Raw genomic sequence first — 20,206 nt, forward strand, 5'->3', positions numbered from 1 at the left:
AACCTCAGATCCTCTCTCTTTCAGGCTAAGGGCAGGCGGTTTTCAAGGTGGTAAACCCTAAACTGCTTGGAGTCATTACAGTTCCTCTTAATGCACTGTATTAAGGCATGATGCTAATCTGCTCTCATTGCCTGGAAACATTTCTTCCCCTAGGCTTGTACCTCAACCCCAATATTCAAAGTCCATCCAGATCGCCAGTTGTGTTACAAAAGACAGAGGAGGTGAAACACATTCTCAGTGGTTACATTTACTTTTCAAATCCCTCTTAGAAAGAACCTTCCCAAATCATCAAGCTGACTCTAATGGACCAACTTCCGAGTCTGTCATCAGAAGGCCTTGTTTTGTGGAAGCCAAGTGTTTTAAAACATTATTTCAGAGCTGGGCCTTGGTGGCTCACACCTGTAATCCTAGCTACTCAGGAGGCTGAGATCTGAGGATCTCTGTTTAAAGCTAGCCCTGGGCAGCAAAGTCTGTGAGACTCTTATCTCCAATCACCCACTCAGAAAACCGGAAGTGGTATTGTGGCTCAAGTGGTAGAGCACTAGCCTTGAGCTCAAGCCCCATGACACACACACACACACACACACCACACACACACACACACACACACACACACACACACACACACACCACACACACACACACACACACACACACACACACACACACAAAAAAAGCAATACTTCAGTTCCTTTTTCTAATCATGAGTGGAGATTTGTTAGAGACTCTTTAGCTATAGATAACTTCGTCTTTGAACACTGGGACCTTATCTACCACCAATAAAAATGTACAAATGACTTTTTTTTTTTTGTACAACAATAATACTGAAATTTAAAAAAAAATCTTTCTTTACCCAAGGGTTCAAAGAACATTTCTTGTAGAACTAGACAATTCTGTGATTGGCAATTAATAACCTATCTTTTTTTGACAAATGCCTGTGCAAATCATGATGCTTTCTCTTCAGCTTTTAAGGATCCTAGAATAACTATTACTACTATGGTTTTGTATATGAGGTGCCCCCATCCTTCTACCCAAAGGCTCATGTGTTAAAGCCTTGATTCCACTTGGTGGTGCTATTGAGAGGTAATTGGATCATGAATTCTTAGTTAATGGATTAATCCCCTGATGGATTCATAATATGATGAATTGTTGGTAGGTGGTGGAAAGTAGGAGGTGGGGCCTAGGGAAAGGAGGTGGCTCAGTGAGGCAGTCCCTCCGAAGACAGACCGTGTCCCCAGTCCTTTCTAAAGCTTTATGACTGCCATGAGGTGAGCAAGTCTGCTCTACGATGCCCTTCCCCATAATTTACCTCATTCTGGGCCCAGAAACAATGGAGGTGGTAGGTATGGACTGAATTCAACCTCTGAAAACATGAACCAAAAGAACTCCTATTCCTTTTAATGGTTTCTCTTAGGTATTTGCCACAGCAGCAAAGAGTTTAATACACTAGTTAGTTACAGAAGAAAAAAAAGACATATTTACTCTGCTTTTTAAGATTACCCTTGACAAGATAAACTTTACATTGTGTTCTCCAGCTTTTAGAAATATAAGATATGGAGCCAGATGTGGCACATACCTGAAATCCTAGCAACAGGCAGGAGATTTGAGAATTCCAGGTCAAACCTGTACTATGTAGCCAAAGCTGGTCTTCAAACACAAGTAAAAGCCAAAACAGGAAACAAACAACAAAAAAGTGACAAGCAAAAGAAGAAATACATTTCAATGGGTCTGACTTTTAAGTTTCAGGGAGATTTATTAGATTTGTATTTAAGATCTGAATCACTCTGCAGTATCTAAGGTTGGTAGAGCGTAAAAGAACAGCAGGCTTAAACTGAAAGTGACCAAAACAGACTAGCATGTAAATGCCAAGAAAGTCTCTCCTAGGCTGTCTCTCTCCCTTCTTTTTATTCAAATTTCACATCTGTGCTCTATTTTTAAACATTTATTCTTTAAGTGATAACGCATGTTTTACCGAGCCTCTTATTGGATTAGACATGTTCAAAATCCCCTCAATTTTAACCAGTTCATTACCACCTCGGAGAACAGTCAGCCCACCACCAGGGCAGACATGTTGGCTGCTAGGGAGCCCTTATTCTCTGTGTAGGAGGAATCCAGCTGTTATACTGTGTGGTTTGGTGGGAATGGGGGTCTTTGAGTGGCATTACTTCAGGAAGGCTTTTGTTCAGGTGTAATGTGTGTGAGTTATTGCTCTTCATCAGAGTTTTTCTGCTCACATTTCAGAATAGAACAATAACATTTTAAAATATATTATCTTATTCAAGCCTAACCACAACGCTGAAAATGAAGTGTTAACAATCCTGTTTCAGAGATGCAGGAGCCAATGTCCAAGAACTGTGCCAAGCCCAATGCTGTGAGGGATAGAGCCAAGAGCCCACAGGGGTCTCAACCAAAAGACTTCCATGATCTTCCCATGAGGGGCCCTCAAGTTGCTTGTAAACTGGGACTAAAAAGAAGCATAAGAAGAAGGCCTTATTCTGTGATCCTGAGTACTCTTTGCTGGTCCTTCTTCCTTGGCCCCAACTGGCTCTGGATGACCTGAGGCCACAGTATGTGAGCTAGGTAGATTTATCTCTTCCTGCATCGCCAGGTATGCCTGCTACTGGAGGGAGGAGGGGCCCAACCTCCCTCAGGTGGCTCTGTTTCCTGAAAAGTATTGGCATCTTTGGGGTTTCATTCTCAAAGTATCTGTTTGCAGGGTTTGTTTCTTTAATTTTGTCCTGTCCTTTAGTTTTTCATTTTTCTTTTTTCATCATTTAACATATAAAAACAGGTTTCTCCCAGTTCCTTTCTCTCTGTCCTTCCCTCCCTCTTTTCCCTTCCTCCTATAATTAAAAGTCTTTTCAGGCTGTCTTCACCTTATCATTTCAAATGAACTGAAAAAAGACCCGACTTCCTGCCCTTGTGTCCTTCTGATGCTGAACTTCAGAATGGAAGAAAAGCCCTTTTCACTCCCTTTCTGCTTCCTACTCCCCGAATAACTGTGTTCACATCACATTGATGTTGTCAGGGACCAGCATTGTTGTGCAAACCAGTCTGTCCTTTGCTGGCTTTTGCAGATAAGAGTTAAGCAAGAAGAGGATTCTTCATCCTCCTGTGTTCTGATTAGACAGTCAGCAGACACAGAATTGAATGTGTCCTGCAGTTGTCTTTGCTCTTACTTGACTCCACATTCCTTTTTGGGAAGACACTTTCTTCTGTTTCATTCTTCTGTAGCAAGCTGATGGCAGATTAAAAATTCCAGACTCTCCCATGTTTATTGGTTTTTCTTCAGTTTTACTGCATAATTATAAACTGTATAAAAAGCCATCATGATTTAATTTTGTAAACTCCTTTATTATGGAGATGAACTTTTCCACAGTTAAAAGCATATAGACAAATCTTTTTATCATAAAATGATATATGCTCATCATAAAACCTCCAAAAATACAAAGAAGAAAAATTTAAAATACCCATAATCCTCCCACTCAGAAATAACTGGCATTAAGATGTACAGTTTCTTACATTCCATGGTCTTATAAATATTCAAACAAATATATGACATAGTACATTACAGGGAGTTTTTAGCCTTTTAATCATTTAATGTTGTATATATTTCCTCATGTCCTAGAAGCATAAGTCTTGGTTTATGATTTTTATCATGGCATAATTAATTTTATCATCCCCTATGCTTGAGATTTCAGTTTGTTCCTGGTTTTTTATTATTATAACCAAACTGTGATGAACATTAGTTTTTGTTTGGTTGTTTTGGCATTTGGGGGTTGTTTTTTTTTTAGCAGCTTTGGGGCTTAAACTCAGGGCCTCATATCCTCTCTTGGCGTTTTTACTCACAGTTGGTGCTCTGCCACTTAAAGCTATCCCTCCACTTCTGACTTGTTGTTGTTGTTGTTGTTTACTTTTTCAAATGCTGGTTCTGGAGCTTGAACTGAGGGCCTGGGCATGTACATGAGCTTTTTTGCTCGACTAAGTTAGTATTCTCCCACTCGACTCACAGATCCACTTCTGGGTTTTGGATGATTAATTGGAAATAAGACTCTCATGGACTTTCCTGCCTGGGCTGGCTTCAAACTGCCATTCTTTCAGCTTCTTGAACAGTTAGGATTGTAGGCATGAGCCAGCAGACCAGGATCTATCTCACCATTGTCCTGGTTAATTGGAAATGAGAGTCTCAAGAATTTTCTGCCCAGGAAGGCTTTGAACTCTCATCTTCAGGTCCCAGTCTCCAGTAGCTAGGACCATAAGCATGAGCCACCAGCATCTAACCTGTGATAAACATTTTAATTTTATTTTTTGTTTTTTTTTCTTAAGATTAATGTTTAGCAATTCGATTATTAGAGTTATGGATATTTGCTAAAATATTTGAGAGAATAGAAATAGTTCTTCCCTACCAATATATTTGACATTTATACATGTTTAAATAAATGTCCAACTGCTTGTTTTGATTCTGGTAGGTACATTCTAAAGACACAATCTAGGTAGTATAGCAGGTTAGTATGCTGAGAGAGCAAAAGGCTGAGGAAGATCTTCATGAAGGTAGTTCCTGAGAAATGTGGCACTTTTCAGCAGGCATTCATTGAGCATATACTATGTTCTACAAGATACTGTCCTGGACATTGAAGATACTATTTTGTCTAAACAACAACAAAAAAAGACACAAAATTTTGCTTTGAGGAATATTATTTTCTAGTGGAAGGGACAAGTTAAAAAAAATGAAGTCATCAACTAGATGACAATTAAAGGACAATAAATGCAATGGAGAAAAAAGAAGTAGTTGTAAAGGGAGATTTAAATAGAGTAACCATAAAGGAGAATAAAGAATAAAGAAGAATTTGGACACAGAACTACGGGAGCTGAGGGGTGAGCACTCTTTGGAAAGAGGTCGCATCTGCTGTTCTCAAATATACTTCTCCATGTGTAGTTGCTGAGTTGACAAGGTGGGGGAGCCAGAACCCCACAAGAGCAAAATATATACGTGTGTGTGTGTGTGTGTGTGTGTGTGTGTTCACAGTATACACATAGGTGTGTATACATGCACATGTATGTACATATACACATAAGTATGGATACATATGTGTGTATGTGTGTACATATGTATATATACAGTATATGCATACACACACACACACACACATATGTGTATCACACACAATAACCGAATGTACTGTCTTTGCTCTGCTCTGATATGGCTGTTGGGAAATGCCCATTGGACACAGAAAGCAAATCTTTATTCTGTTGCTCTTTGACATAGTCTGAGAATGCAATTGTACAAAAAAGGTTACAAGTTCAGATTGGAGAGAAGGTTATCATCCCAGAAAACAACAAAAATCCACAAGAATGGCAACTTTGAAGGCCAAAATACAGGGGTGTTCTTCTGCCCAGAAACCTCCGACTACCTATCATCTTGTGGCTACTTCATTTCCTCTTTCTCATAGGCCACCAACACAGCTCGGAAGCCAACCAGAAAGTCTGCTGCTCTGGAAGACCTAAGCATGCCAAAGCCATTTGGAAGCTAGAGTAGGAAGGAGGGATGAAGGTCACAAAGCAGACAAAGTTGCTGTTGTCAGGCAACTCTGAGGTTTAAAGACCAGTAACAGCCATTTAAAGTGTGATAGTTAGACAACAAGCAATCCACCTCGTCAGGGAAGTCCTGGCAGACAGTAGAAAGGCCAGGACCTGAGCGTGGGCCAGTGAGGTAAGAGTTCAAGTCCATCTTTCGCCACAGCACTCTGACAAACCTTGAGCACCTCATTTTGCTTCTCTGCCACAGGCTAGGTGTCCCATTTGTGAAACAGAGTGAACAATATACCCTTGGTGAAGCCTATTGGTGATTTGGTGGTGTGAGAGGATGCCAGTACAGGCACACCCACAACACATGGGACACTTGATTGACAGCAAGAAGAGCGAGAAGGCTCTGCTTTCCTGTCTGTAGTCGAATAGAGCAGATGCATTATTCAGTAGAATATTAACATAGCTAACATTTCTTGAATAAATGATGTGCCAGGCATCATGTTGTTGTTTGGTTAAAGAACAAGAGTCTTCACACACACACACACACACACACACACCACACACACACACAAATAAAATTTAGAGAGGTGATACCATCATCATATTTGCTTTGTATATGGGGAAACCAAGTCACAGAGTTGATGATCCAGGATGCAAAGTCAGCATCTGTGCCTAGGAGCAGTATTATCAGCTTCTTTCTTTCCCACAATGATGTAGTTGCATCTTCCTTCCCAAAGGAATATTTGGGGAATCTAGATTTCCAAGGCAACAAGGATAAAGGAAGTCCCTGAAGTTTATTCATTTGGTAGGTATAATCTTGATTCATTTCCACTTGCTAGTTGTATAATAATGAGCAGATCAACTGAGTGTATCAGTTTCTTACCTACCGCATGGAGAAGCATTATCATGAAGCATCTTTTCTGAGACAAGGTCTTTAAAAGCCCTGACAGTTACACTGCTGTGTAGGATCTATTGGTCTTAGATCTGCAATGCAAAGGTGGGGCCTTCTTAATCTTCCCCACCGGATAGCACTGTACTTGGAGGAATCATGGTCCCAAACCATTTCTGGTGACAATCTCTCAAAACAAATCCTGGTCTACTTGACTTGTTCTCTGACCGAGGAAGTAAGAACTTGAAGGGTATTGAAAATAGATTCTTTGTTCTCCTTTTTTAGTAGCCAGTTTCTGATTTATTCTTAAAAGAAAAATAGGCAGAATAAAAACACAAATGTTGATTTGGAAAGCCCCAGTTCATTAAAGACCCAGAGATATGGGTGTTCATAGCTTCCAGCCCTGGTCTTACATGTCCAGACTCCTAGGGGTCTGCTAGGGCTAGGACCTTCTGAGGCTTTTAAAGATAAGATTTGGCTTCCCGGAAGAGTTTATAAAGTTCCTGAGCTTTCCAGTGATGTAATCCTTAGTGAGGCAGGGGAACAAAAATTTGATATTTCAAAGAAGGAAGAGACAGCTCCAAGGGATTATTTTTTATGAAGCAAAGACACTTAAGTGTTGTTGATTTATCTTAATAGCAGATACTATGAGCAAATGTCCCTGTTGCCTCTTTGTGCTTTTGGCGAGTCAGGATGAGAAATGGAATAGAGCAGACTTAACCAGAGCCGGCTAGCCCAGGGTTTAGGAGTCGTAATCTCCCTCACTCCAAATATGTGATCCAAGATTGTTTCCAGAGTGTTCCAAGTTGCAGGTGGACACCTAGCTTTAGCCAGAAGTGAGATGAGTTCCTTGACCAAGCTTTCTGTTCTAGAACAATTTAGTTGAGTGTAAGAGGAGAAGTTCCAGCATCTCCTCTTGCTAGTTAGTTCTTTAGCATCAGTTACCAGCTTCTGGTTCTATAGGTGCTGATACTGCTTAAGGAAACCTTTTTTTTTTTTTTTGTCACAAGAAGAATCCTCTTGCATGACAGGCACATGATAAGGATTCTCAGAGGACTCAGCATAACTACTTTCCACATGCTCCTATGTCAGTGCTGGAATGTGACCATGCTAAACCCAGTGCCTTAGAAGTTGGAATATAAATTATGTTGAGGTCATGGTCAGTTTATAACATTTGCTAATCCTTATTAGATACAGATAAATTCTCATGGCTTAATTTGGCATATTGAATCAGTTCTTCAGATTGTCTTTGGGGACAGGACAGGAAATGCACAAATTCCCTATAATTTTTCTTTTGTTTCTTTAGGAAGGGACGTAATTTTTTATTGTTAGCTGGTAGAAACTTGGGTGAATCGTGGCCAACTGTGTCTCACCCCCACAGGAAGAATGTATCAACCTTAGTGAGAAACAGTATTCTTTGAAACAAACTAGAATATTTGATGTTTGAATTAACTTCTCACTTAAAAACATGTTGTTCAAGAAATATTAATGTTCTGGCCACGCCTAAGAAAATAGGGAAATAGGAAACTAAGATTTCTCTTGGAGGAAAAGTTTAAAGTGCTCTGTGATGCTAGAGTTAAACAATAAACTTCACTGAGTGTGCTAAGTGACTCTGAGATATAAGCAGATCATTCTTTGACCTTGGTCCTCACCTCCTCCAATAAGGGGAAGAGCTAGGTGTTGGCTTCAAGTCAAGCATTCCACATTCCTGTACTAGGCTGCTCACTTCTACCTCATTGTTGGGCATACCCAGTCTTCTTGCTTCCACTTCAGATACTATATCCAGAAAATACACTTGTGAATAAGTTCTGCTTTTTTTTTTTGCAGTTTCTTTAAAAAAAAAAAAAAGCTTTTTATTGTGAAAATACGGTACAAAGGGGTTACAGTTACATGAGCAAGGTAGTGAGTACATTTCTTTTTTTTTTTTAATTTAATTTAATTTTATTAGTGAACATACTGTACAGAGGGGTTACAATTACATGGGCAGGATAATGCGTACATTTCTTACCAAGCATTGCATTTCTTATCAAGCATTGGTTTTTTTTAACTCAGCCTGGGCACTGTCCCTGAGCCCTTCAGCTCAAGGCGAGAACACTCTACCACTTGATCCACAGCGCCATTTCAGGTTTTCTGGTGGTTAATTGGAGATAAGAGTCTCACGGACTTTTCTGCCCAGGCTGGCTTTGAACCACGATCCTCAGATCTCAGCCTCCTGAGTAGCTAGGATTACAGGCATAAGCCACTAGCACCTAGCTATGTTGAATATTTTAAATGGCTCTGGTTGGAAGCTTCTTCCTTTTCTCACATATTTTGTTGATCAGCCATGCACAGTAAGTAATCACCTTCCAGTGCACTCAAATTTCTTCACTATGTTGGTTCTGATTAGGTTTGGGAATTATTGAATTAGTTGCCAACTGATTATGAGTGCAAAATTATTTAAATGAGATTCTTGTTCTGTTCATAATTACAGGGTTATTTTAACAGATCTGTTTTTGCAGACTGTTATAAACAGGAATCCTCTTGAGCAAATCCATGTAAGTTCTCCATAAGGATAGGGCAGGTAATTTTTTTTTTAAATCTCTCAGATGCTTTATCAGAAGAAGGGTCACACTAAAACGTCTGACTCTGTCCTCTTAGGCACACCTGATCTTCACCTTCTGCCCAGATCAGCAACCACAATTGTTTCCTCATCTCCATATGAAATTCTGATGAGAAACATTATTCCTAGTGCTCTATGAACAAAGCCAAATTACTTTTGGAATATTCCCTGAAACTCTGGAATCCAGATAGGAATTGAGGAAACAGCACAACATCTCTTCCCTTCTCTCCACGATCTGTTAATTGATTTGTAGATTATTGTTCTTTACTTTGAGCCATCTGAAACAGAATGTTGGGCCTAATATCTTTTTGTTTACATATTTAAAATTATTATTATCTGTAAGTAGTTGTACAAAGAAGTTCCCATTCTACAATACAGTATATGAGTACAAGGTATGTGACAACATTGTCACCCATCGCTCCTAACCCATCCCTTCTCTCACTTTTTTTTAAAAATTGAGATTAGATGATTACATAAATTTCACATATTTCACAGTATTGTGGAATAATGATACAAGTTAAAGTCACAAACATTTTAACCTTCATAAGGCAAATTGTCATTGTCATGGTCTATAAAGTCTTTTTTTCTACTAATTTTTATGCTTTATTCTCAAACTCAGAGCATACAAAGAAAAGTTCTGCAAAAGGAGAAGTTTCAGCCTCAAATGGATGTAACATTCTCCAGACAATTTCCCAAGAAGTCAGGATATTTCTTAGATCTTTACATGGATAAAAATACTAAAACAGGGATGGGAAGGTAGGTCAGTGGTAGAGTGCCTATCTTGCATGCATGAGACCCTGGGTTTGCTTCTTCAGCACCACATAAGCAGAAAAAGCCAGAAGTGGTGCTATGGTTCAAGTGGTAGAGTGCTAGCCTTGAGCTGAAGAGATGAGGGACAGTGCCTAGGCCCAGAGTTCAGGCCTCACAACCAACCAAAAACAAACACACTAACTAACTAAAACAAGGAGGAAGTGGAAGAGCATAGAAGGAGGAAGAGGAAGACTTTTAGAATAAACAAAACAGAATGACTTATTCAGAAACAGCTCTGATATATGCTCCTTACAGTTTTCATACCCAACAATACCAAGGAACGTCTTTATGGGCATAACATTTTCTCCAAACCTCAAAGAGGTGACCCCAAGGAAGATGTATGAAAACCCAAAGGGTAGGAATAAGCTTCAACATTTAGAGTAGGTCAGCAGTTCCTAAACACCTGGATCTGTGTTGATGTCACCCAGTGAGCTTTTTCCCCTCCTTTACTATACCAATTCCAAGGCTAGCCTGCTGGCAAACCTATACACACTGAATCTCAGGAGAGGGACACCAATAAGCTGATGGACCTAATTGATGGAGCAGCATTTAGGAAGCATTGTTTTAATGAGATGGGTCAGCTACTCCTAGGCCTCCAAACTCTCCTTTCTCTCTACATGGAGAGGCTGGCACACTTCGGTGCTAGAAATATAAAGTAAACAGCAATTGGCTTTTCAGTGCAAGTGTTTCTAGAAAGGGTGTAATGGGTGATGGTTCAGGACCATGTCTCAGGAGTAAGGGTGTGAGAGGAGACAAACCTGTCGTTTGCACACAGGTTGGCACAAGATGATGGGTCAAAAAGACAGTCAACACAGAGAGGGAGTAAGCCTACTTCCAGATGTCCCAAGGCCATCAGAAGGGATCAGCAGCACAAACTGAACATGAGCATCTTGATATGCAGCAGCTGCTTATGACATTTGCATGGAACTGGAATGGTTCAATGATATGCTGGTTGTGGCCCAGCTGGTCAGTGGCTTAGCTTTAACTGTTTGACCCAGGTCTTCTGACCCCACTTTTAGTTTGCTTAACTCTCTAGGACACATGTACTTATGGAAATTTTCTTAATGGGACACATTTTGAGCCCAGCTGTGATGGAGGCTGACGAGTTGGCTTTTGTGCCCTGGGAAGGGTAGAGACGGATCTGTTACATGCTTGGAATTAAAGGTAGACCAACTTTAGAGGGTTTCTGCGGACAAACAAGACAGGGGTGGACTCTTTAAGGGATAAACGGGGTGATTGGCCCTGCCCAGTGACTCAACTGTCTCTAGCTGGGGCACAAGACAATAGGGAGTCACTGTGTTTTCCTAAGCAAGAGTGTGGTATGAAAACTGTCAGCACAAAGCAGGCATGGAACTCGTATTTTCAATTAATGATAGAATGTCTCCTGATATTAGATTGCTAGGTCATTTCTGCTCATAAGACCCTGTTTTGAGGTTGCTGAATTTTTGGCTACACCCTAAGACATGTTCTTGTTATTGCACACTTAACAGAAGTTAGTTGGTTTAAGTCTTTTATTAATGTATCTTCCACTTCCACTCCTGGAATAAAATAATAGTTTCCTTCAATTATCCAGCCTACAAGAAATGGAAATTTGAAGTTTTTCTCTGTACCAAAAACTTTCCCATAAAGTATATTATTAAAAATCTTCAAGAGATCCTTAGGCCGCTAATAGTAAAATTCCAGAACTAATAGTTCATTATCACTTTCTACTCAGGTCTATTTCTGAGCCATTAATGGTGTATTATTCTTTTAATGGGTCTCCTCCAGAAATGGTAGAAAGTAGGGGTGGGGGGTGGAACCTAGGATACTATTTGATGTTGGATGCTCTTTTTTTGTTGTTGTTGTCTAGTAGGTAATATCCCCAGGCACATGCTGCTTCTGAGTAGTAATTATGCTTTTTAACCCACTTCTTCATGTCTGGGTTCTTAATGTCCAAGCTCCTATATAATTACCAAGTTCAACGTTCGGGAATGAAACAAATATTTTTTGCATGACTTTACCCTATACATTACTTCAAAGCTGTATTATTACAAGATAGTTCCTGAACTTGGAGCTGTACTATTAACTCTTTCAACTTGAAAAGACTTAACAAAAAGATACTTCCAATCTTTGGCCAGTGACTTGATCCAGCTGGGGTCCTCTGAGCTCTTGGAGGAGGATTTGAATTTGGCACTAACATCTTGGTTCAGGTCCTGACAAGGACTGAGAAGTTTTCTTTTTCCATCCAGCTGTTTCTGCATAACAACAACTATGCTGCTTATTATAGTTGTGAAGTATGCACATTCTTCAGTTTTACAAAGGGGCCAAGTTTGCTAACTGAGCCTGTCCAGAGAAAGTCACTATATTTTGCTAAACTAGAGGGAGAGAGTATTATAAATTGCTAGCAGTGATCAGATATTTTAATCCCCCCCAGACTATCTTCACTAAAATAGAAGACAGAAGTTTAAGTCCCCCAAAAACAAACTTCTCAATCTCAAAAGCTGCTTTTCCAGAGATTCCAACAGCATTTCTTTCTAATTTGAGAAACAAGTGATATCTCAGCTTTTTAAAAAAATGATATTCTCACAGTTTTACAGGTTGGTTATCCCAGATCAAGGTGTCTGGATGGTGGCTCTCTCCCTAGGTTTTCTGTGTGACTTTTTTCTGTGCACACATCCCTGATTTCAATTCTTATAAGGATACCAGCCCTTGAATCAAGGGCCCACTCTTATGACCTCATTTATACTTTATTGCATTTCCCATATATTCACATTGGAGATTAGAATATCTCAGCATTTCTTGCATATGGCACAAAAATCTTTTTATCCTTTCATTTATTATTTCCTATCATTGGTTGAAGAGAATATAAACTCCCTGAAATCTAAGCACTCTGCAATAATCATCAATATATTATGCTCATTATTCTAAACCTTTTTCATATATGTAGGTGTTTATATGTTATTCTATTTTATAGTGTGAGTTTTTGCCATTAAACTATGTTGAAACATATTTTCTTTCTGATTAATATAACTGTACATTACTCTTGGGCAGCTTCTGAGTATCCTATTATAGGAACAATTGATTATTCAGTAATTTGTTAAACCAAATCCTGATCAATGAACATTTTGCTTACTTCTCATTAATTGATACTATGGTTCCATTCCAGTGATATCCTTTTATATTTATCTCTGTATACCTGTCCAACTTGCTTTTCATCAGAAGATTATTGGACTCTGTAATGCACACATCTTAAAACTTGCTGTATTATGCCAAATTGCCTTTGACCAAGTTTGTACTGATTTACAGCCCTGCTAACAGTGGATAAAAACATACCAAAGATTAGAGAAATTAACTTTACATTTTCTTAGTATTTCTTAATATAACTACCCTCCAAAAATTTACCTCTAAATTCCTAAAAGACAGATGTTGCTTTTGTGAAGTACTCTGGGTACAATATTGATCCTTGCTCAAGTTCCAACTCAAGTTATTAGATTGATGGTTTGTTGTGTGCTTTTATTCATCCTGAAAGGACCTCATCCAAGTTTCAAGGATGCTTATATGAAATCTTCACTCTTTTTTATTTAAATAATTGTTTTATTGAGATTAAATGATTACATAAATTTCACAATTTTCACAGTATTGTGGGATAGTAATACTCAGTTAAAGTTACAAATACATTTTAACCTTCACAAGGCAAATTGTCATTATCATGCTCTATAAAGTTTGTGAATTTATATGCTTTGACAATACAACTATTTCTTCCAAATCGGGTGATATGTACATTTCTTTCCTTTCGCTTAGTGTAAAATTGATGGTTTATGAAATTTGTGATAAAATCAACAACCACTAAGATGCATTCTTTTTAAAATAAGGTTACTATAAAGGCAGAGACATGGATAGCAGGATTCTAGCAATTGACATTTAACAGGATAAATTCATACACTCTTTCTACCTTTCCTTTAAAAAAAAAAAAAAAACCTTCATTGGGAAATAAAGACTGAACGTGTGGCTTTATAGTTGACTGAAAACTCTACCTTAGGCAGATTAGTTAAGGAAATCCTGTCACCTCTATAGAGAGATTGCCAGAGGGTCTAGGCTCTGACTTCTCAGCCACACATGGAACTAATTATTTGCAGCCTTTGAAAACATGCTTTTTGAAAGTAGAGTGCCTCAAACCTGGGGAGGTTAGTGAAACAATGGCAGATATAATCAGAATTGAGAAATGTCTCAGCAGGATGGAGCTATAGACCCAAATTTAGTTAGGATAAGTCTAAACAATACTCAATAAAAATGAACCTTATAGCAAGAATTAAAATTCTCAGTGTATGAGAGAAAAGGGGGGGGGGGGAGAGAAAGAGAGACAGAGAGAGAGAGAGAGAGAGAATATAAAAGATTGTCAGAGAAACTGGAAACCAGGATATGAGTTTAATCAATTGAAAATAAGAAATATTCAGTATTGTATAGCCAATGCTTAAAAAAAATAAAGATCAGTGGAACCGAAGAGCGTATTAACTATTTTTTAAACTACTTTTACCTAGTGTTTAGCACATGTAATGATGTGAGTGAAGACTGAAGTTCAGGCTGTATTTAGGGAATTGCTCTCCAAGAGGAGCCCTGACATGATGGTAGTGACCTCATGTGGTAAAGAGAATGAAGTAGGAAAAGTAGTATAGCTAGAATTCACTATATCTCCTACAAAAATGAAGAAAAGTGAGGGAAGGAATGGGATGGAAGAGATGGATGAGACCATGGAAAAGGGGGACATTGATCAAGACACATTATGCTCACTACTCTGTTGAATGTCAACTCCTTTGTACAACTACATAAAGAGAAGGAGGAGGAAGAGCAGGAGGAGGAGGAGGAGGAGGGCAACAACAACAACAACAACGCTATTGAGGCTAGAGCCATTAGAGATAAAGGATAAACCTTTGGTCATGTATGTGAAGAGGGAAGATTAGGACAAGGAACTAAAAATGCAGCTGCTAAGATCCAAAAAACATGAGTGTGATGACAAGAGTTGCCGCAGGCATGCTATAAAGATAATTCCTATTGAGGAATCTTTTTACCAGCATAAGCACAATGAATAGCATTTATATGCCAAACAACTCTCCAGTAGATAATCTAGACTTGAGAAAACCCAAATCTTTTGCAGAGAAGTAAAGTACCATATTAACTGTGAACACTATAACTCTGGTTAATTATCCACCAATTAGGACCATCTATCTGTAAAAACAGTACCAGAAACAAAAGGGGCCAACTCTTCATCCTGGCATACCACCCAGCTTAGACTTCCTTTTTTCTCTGGCTCAAGCAAATATAAGAGTTCCCTGTTATCCTCAAATCTCAACTGCATCTGCACAAGCTCCTCTACCATAGCCTTATCTTACATGCTTTCTTCCCACCTCCTTCTTTTCTCTTCCTGAAATCAGTCCTCCTGATTTCCTTAATATATTCAATTATTCTCACAACAAATAAAAAATAGTCCCCAAATGATCCAAAAGTAGAAAATGGATATTTTAAAAGAGGGTCACAGGTAATAAAATAGTAACAGCCTATAAATGAACAAAAAGATGCTCAGATCTTTTCACCCACCAGATTGTTGAAGATGAAAGGGTTTGAGGTAAGTTTATGGTAATACAGTAGGACAAAAGGTACAGACTGGAGGTTGAAGGGAATTTGGTTATATCTTTCAAAATTTCAAGTGCTTGTATTCTGTCTCAGTTGAACTTTCTTGAACCTGTTTTCCTACCATGTTATTGTATGTTAAACACTTATCATGGCTGAGAAAAAAACACATGATGACAAGCTAAACTGTGTTCTAATACAAGTATACAAGTTTGGGGGGGTGTGCTTGTGTGTGTGTGTGTGTGTGTGTGTGTGTGCTGGGACTGAGCTCCGGCTTGATGTTTTTGCTCAAGGCTGGTGTTCTATCACACCTCCACTTACTGCTTTAGCTGTAGAGTTCTAAATAGACTAGATGAATGAAGAGAGGATGTGTGAAGGGTATGGGGATGCAGTCATAAAATTCAATACATCTCTAGAAAATGAGGAGAGGGTTAGAGTGCGGAGGGATGGTGGAGAATGATGAAAAGTAACATTGATTAAGAGTCATTGTTTTTATATACAGCTTTGTAGAAGGGCACTCCTTCATATAATTATTTAAAGATAATATATAATTTTTTAAGGCAAAAGCTGACCACTGGGCACAGCTCATGACTGTACAGTAATCCTAGCAACTCAGGAGGATGAGATCTGAGGATTGAAGTTAAAAGCCAACCAGATTAGGAATGTCCGTGAGACTCGTCTCCAATTAACCACCAGAAAACCAGATGTGATGCAGTTTCCCAAAGTGGTAGGGCACTAGCCTTGAGCAAACAGAGCTCAGGGATAGCACACAGGCCCTGAGTTCAATCCCCATGACCCGCAAATAAAGGAAGGAATAACATTTTTAAAAATAAAATAAAATAACCAAAATAGGAAAAAAAGAGAAATTAAGAGTCTGTCAGATTTGTTTTTCCCCAGCCTGGCTTTGAACCTCAATCTCAGCCTCTTTATTAGCTAGGATTACAGGCATGAGTTGCCTGTATTCAGCTAAGTATTCTTTGAAGCATTGTTAGAAAAATGGAATCTGGGAATTACCCATAATCATTCATTCAAGAAATATTTGTGTATCCATGTGGTGATTAGACTTCAGATGTTTGGGCTATCTCTTTGATCAAAATACACAAAGATCCTGAGCCTCCTGGAGCCTCTGTTCAAAGATATCAGTATAGGATGGTGGACATGTTGTTTTCAAAGAGTGTTTGTGTTTGTACTGTCTGTTTTCATTATAGATAAAAATTTCTAAAGATATCAACCAAAAAAAACCCTCTCATAATAACACAAATGAATGAGATAGGAAAAAATACTATATTTCTTTTAAGCAACTCTTCTTTAATGTTTTTATACCAATACTGGGGCTTAGGTGATGTTCCTTAGCTTTTTTGCACAAGGCTGGTGCTCTACTATTTGAGCCACACCTCCACTTCAGGCTTTTTGCTGGCCAATTGAATATAAAAGTCTCACAGACTTTCTTACCCAGGCTGGCTTTGATAATGATCCTTAGCTGTCAGCCTCCAAGTAGCTAGGATTACATGGGTGTGCCACCAGTGCTCAGCTACTATTTATTATTTTATAACTAGCATGTAAGATTTATATACTAAAAAGATAAAAGAAGAAAATCATAAATCTAGGTCAGAGAATTAAGGCTCCTACCTCAAAGAAAGCAAAATTCCTTAACCTGTCTATAGCCAATGAAACTAAATTGATTAGGTGTTTGATGCCATTGTAAGAATAGAAAGGAATAACATAGTTCAGAACCAGTACCTGCATGAGGCAGGCCTATGTGGTAGGTCATGGGGTATCAGATTCAATTACAGGTGCAAATCAGTGGAAAGGCAGCCAGTGGCAGGAGCAGGAGCAGGGCTCCAGCCAGTGGTGGAAAATTCTGGGGCTTAGTCTTGTGTCTGTCAGTGACTAATCTTCCCCTTCTTGGAGCCTTAGCCTCCCTTCTGTATGTAGTAAATGAGGAGTCACAGGTGTGGACCAACACTAACATCTTATGAGTCTGTACTGCACTAGCGAATTTTCTTTATATGGGAGAGAATTCTCATTTTAGGAACTATATCAACTGGGAACTATCTCAACTGAGATAGTTTTTGAGAGGATCTTCCCAACTTTCCAGTCACCTTTCCCTAGCACTGTGAGAAAAATCACTGATATTTCTTTTCTTTTTTTGGTCCAGTCGTGGGGCCTGAACTCTGGGCCTGGGCACTGTCCCTCAGCTCTTCAGCTCAAGGCTAGTGCTCTACCACTTGAGCCACAGTGCCAGTTCTGGCTTTTTTCTTTTTGCTTATGTGGTGCTGAGGAATCAAACCCAGGGCCTCGAGCATGCAAGGCAAGCGCTCTACCACTGAGCCACCTTCCCAGCCCGAAAAATCACTGATATTTCTTAGTATCATTTTTTAAATTTGGGTTCAAGTTTAATTATGTTTGAGCCTCTTTTACTTGTGCTATCTCACCTGCAAAGTCAGAGAAAACCCAGACTTTCAGGATTCTGCCTTTAAAAGGTGATACATTCTATTTTAATACTGTACCCTATCCATTCAATGAATGTAATCTGATGTTTCAGGAAAAAGAATGCAGCAAAATGATCCAACACACTAGACATTTCCAGATAAAAGTAGAATATAATTTCATACTTTCTGGTCATTGAATTTCAGTCACAAACCTAGAAGTTCCACTCTGCCTCTTCTTCTGGCTAAGTTGTGGTAGTAGCTATAGATGACTTTCCATGGTTGTGTGCTGGAGGGATGTCAGCTTGGAGAGCCTGTGAGAAGACTGGTAAGCGATGAGCTGTTTTGTTTAAGTGACTCTGGTGGGTAGCGGGGCAGGGTGAGGAGAGGAATATGTGACTCAGACTCTCCTTGTATGCAGAACAAATTCAGACCTTGTTAGGGTAGGTTCAGAATATGCCATATAAAGCCAGTTAAAGGTATTACAATCCAAACAGAAAGGGAGGATGGGGCAGCAAAGACAGCTACTGTGAGAAAATAAATACAGGAGAGGAAATTTCAGAGAGTCGATATTTGGGATCCTGGCTTCCATTTCTCTCTTCCTATTTGTTTCTTGATTGATTGGAAAACTACTAATGAGTATGTTTACAACTTCCCTAGTTGTCTTAGCCATATGTGAGACCAGCTGGGGAGAATGATTTGTTCCTGTGTGGCACTCACTGTTTATCCCTGAGTCTCCTTCCCTCTCTTGGCTGCCAGACACCCTAGGCCATGCCAGACTCTCCCACTGTCTGTCTCCCAAGTCCTTTCCCAGGGCTCAGCCTGTGCTCCCCATTAGCTGATAGCTCCATCGCATTTTCTATTGCTCATATATCCCCTCTCTTCCCCTCTTGCTGTCATTTGTTGAGCTTTGAAGGTGAGTTGCAGGGAAGGTCTTCAGTACCCGCCATGCCCTCAGCCTCAGGAAAAAAAAAATGTGAAAAAATGCACTAGAATAAATCACAGTCCTAGGTCTTGAACTTGGCCAGGGCACTGTCCTTAAGCTTTTGCTCAAGGCTAGCACTCTACCACTTGAGCCACAGTTCAACTTCTGGCTTTTCTGGTAGTTAATTGGAATTAGAGTCTCATAGACTTTCCTGCCTAGGCTGGTTTCATACCTCTATCCTCTGATCTCAACTTCCTGAGTAGCTAGGATTACAGGTGTGAGCCATTCTAGAGCATTTAAAGGTTAAACATGTAGCTACTGGAGAATGCCTGATCTCCCTGCCAGTCATCTGACTTCTAAGGGTGCATGGACATCTCTCAGTATAGCCCTTTTCTGTCAAAGGCTCTCTTGGTCACTTTCTGCAACTGCTCCTTCCTACATAAAGGCTTCTTGGCTACTAGGCTGGGCCCTGAGGTGGTTTCTTTCTTCATTCATTAGTTAGGATGATGATTTGGTGACACAATGCTTCCTACATTTTTCCTAATTTATTGAACTATGAATGAACAAAGATTCTCATTTCTCTTGTCAGCACAGATTTGGCAGACTAAATTCCAATGCCTGCAAACACCATCCTTTTTTCTTTCCTCCCTTGCTCTTTCTTTTTCTTACCTTTGTTGCCTTCTTTCTCTGGCTTCTCTCTCTTTTACTTCCTTTCCTCCCTTCTTTCTTCCCTCTCTCCATCTCTGCCTTCCTCTTCCCCTTCCTCCCTCCTTTTCTTCTCTTCCTCCCTCCATTCTGTTCTTCGTTCCTCACCCCTTCCCTCCTTTGTTCCTCCCCCCTCCCTCCCCCTTCCCTCCCTCCCTCCCTCCCTCCCTCCCTCCCTCCCTCCCTCCCTCCCTCCCTTCCTTCCTTCCTTCCTTCCTTCCTTCCTTCCTTCCTTCCTTCCTTCCTTTTGTCTGTCCTCCTTTCTTCCCGGTTTTTCTTTTGGTCTTTTTTCTTTATTTAGGACATTGGCATTTGATTTTGAAATGTGCTTTGTGAAGAAGCTAATAACAGACCATGCACAGAATGCTTCCACAGTTTCGTAGAAGAGCCTGGTTGTGTGTTTCCACCCCCCCCCCCCCCCTTCAAGGCACTCTATTGACTCTCTGAGTTGAAACAATTTAGACTCCACATAAAATATGTGTTGTTTACTCAGGCTCTTCATGCTCTGCATACTGTTACAGTTCTTGAGGAGCTTGTCACTGACAAGTAAGATAAATGAATGAAGAAGACTTTACAAGTGTTTAAAGGCTAAGTATAGCATGTGCTGTCCACTACCTAATTAAACAGACCTAGGCTTAACTGAGTAACTTTGTGGTGGAAACTTCTAGGGCCTACCCTTCCCCCATCATCCACTGCCTACAATGATGTCAGAATGTTAG

The 20,206-nt window shown here is 39.6% G+C and overlaps 1 protein-coding gene across 4 annotated transcripts in view; it reads left to right on the forward strand.

The window, feature by feature from the left end:
• The window catches only part of Erc2 (ELKS/RAB6-interacting/CAST family member 2), a 789,311-nt gene that overhangs the window by 743,813 nt on the left and 25,292 nt on the right, over positions 1-20,206 (forward strand). The window lies entirely within an intron of this gene.

The sequence above is a fragment of the Dipodomys spectabilis genome, unplaced genomic scaffold (genome assembly GCF_019054845.1).
Source record: "Dipodomys spectabilis isolate Male_0828 unplaced genomic scaffold, ASM1905484v1 ptg000054l, whole genome shotgun sequence".
NCBI lineage: Eukaryota > Metazoa > Chordata > Mammalia > Rodentia > Heteromyidae > Dipodomys > Dipodomys spectabilis.